This window comes from Apium graveolens, chromosome 8 (genome assembly GCF_009905375.1).
Source record: "Apium graveolens cultivar Ventura chromosome 8, ASM990537v1, whole genome shotgun sequence".
NCBI lineage: Eukaryota > Viridiplantae > Streptophyta > Magnoliopsida > Apiales > Apiaceae > Apium > Apium graveolens.
Window position 1 is genome coordinate 108603085 of NC_133654.1, and position 1868 is coordinate 108604952.

The 1868-nt window shown below is 37.3% G+C and overlaps 1 non-coding gene across 1 annotated transcript; it reads left to right on the plus strand.

Moving 5' to 3' along the window:
- Positions 1–107, plus strand: LOC141682308 (small nucleolar RNA R71). Its single transcript, XR_012559710.1, has one exon. It is a non-coding gene; the product is annotated as a small nucleolar RNA R71 (small nucleolar RNA).
- Positions 108–1868: the final 1761 nt, after the last annotated feature.

Here is a 1868-nt window from a genome sequence, read left to right on the forward strand (position 1 = left end):
ACGCCATGATGAGGACACTTCCTAAGGATCTCCTTGTAGCGCTCCCAAGCTTCACATAGAGTTTCTCCCGATTGCTGCGCAAATTGAGTAAGAGCATTCCTCATTGCAGCTGTCTTCGCCATCGGAAAGAATTTAGTAAGAAATTTTTGAGCGAGATCCTCCCAAGTAGTAATCGAACCAGCTGGTAGAGAGTGTAACCAGCTCTTAGCCTTGTCCTTCAGAAAGAATAGGAATAGTCTCAGTTTCACCGCATCCTCAAACACACCATTGAACCTGAATGTGTTACAGATCTCTATGAAATCCTTGATGTGCGTATTGGGATCTTCCGTGGGAGAACCCCCAAACTGGACTGAATTATGTACCATCTGAATTATGCCAGGCTTGATCTTAAAGGTATTAGCTGTGATAGCTGGCCTGACAATGCTAGATTGAACGTACATAACAAATATACATGAATCTATGCTAGCATGTCAAGTTCTAAATCTCTATATTCACTTTCGCTTTAATAGAGATTAACACGCTATCTTTATGTTAGCTACGCACATAAGACGAATAAGCACAACCAATACTAGGATATCAATCAATCACCACACACCAAGATATTGGAACAAATTAATTATAGAAATCCATATGTAAATCCGTTAGAACCCCACGATAATGATTAGTTCATAACCGAACTCATCGTCACCATGGGTTCCAATAAAAGCATGATAATAAACAATATAAGAGTACTAAGGTTCAAGAATAAAGCGAAAACAAGCATCCAAGTATCAACTATATTAAAGAAAACATAAGTCTTCTTCTCCGTAACCTTCTCATGCTCTAGGTCTTCTTATTGCTCTCCCATCACTTCTTGTTGTTAAAAATGTCTTTTTATTGATATATATAGGCTCCGGATGACCAAGACCCTTAATATCTCCAATTTATACTAAAATCAGGATTTTGGGGCAAAAATCGGGGCGGGGCGGCCGCGCTGTTTTGGCAGAAAGTCAGCGCGGACACGCTGGTTTTGGGGGCGGCTGCGCCCGACTTCTAGACTTTTCTGCAGTTTCTTCGTTTGGCCGTATCTTGAGTTCTACTCGTCAGAATTAGGCAATTTAACTACCCACGTGAAGCTAACGAGATTATCTACAACTTTAGGATGGCCTTGACTTCATATTATTGGATCTTTTCAACATATTTCCTTGAAAAGATCCTTTCTTCATTTAACTGATGCATGAAATGTAATAACACAAAAACACATCAAAAATACCAACAACTTGAGTCGAAAACACCAACTTAAGCTTGTAATGAATCCACTCATCAGCAGTCAGGTTATCACAACTGATCCCTCTCAGTTAAGTAAGAGTGAATGTCAAGAATCTATCTATGATATGTCTTCTGATGTATACAACTTGCAGGTCACTTTTAATTCTCTTAGAAAGGAAAATGCTAGAATTAAAAAGGCTAATTTCATATTATTTGAGAGAAATAATTTACTAGAGACTCGGTTGCTTAATTATGAGAACACCAAGAAAGATTGTCTAGCTGTAAAAAATGATTTCCAAAGGGAAGGAATCTAGGGATGTAGCAAGTAAATTCACAGGTCTTGAAAGTGTTGAATCTTTCTGTGAAGATACTTGGAAAATGGAGAAAAATAAATTTGTACAAGATAATTCTACTAATAATTGGCCATAACAAATAATAATTATCAATTAAAGTAAGAGAAATCAAGGGATGAAAAATATTTGTTGAAAGATAGTATTAGTACATGCAAACTGGATATGTTAAATGATGATGATGAACCAGTGAGCAAGATCTCTTTAAAGAGAGAAGGCAGCAGAATCAAAGAGTTGAGTAGAGCAACATATGATACTTGTCTAACAAGA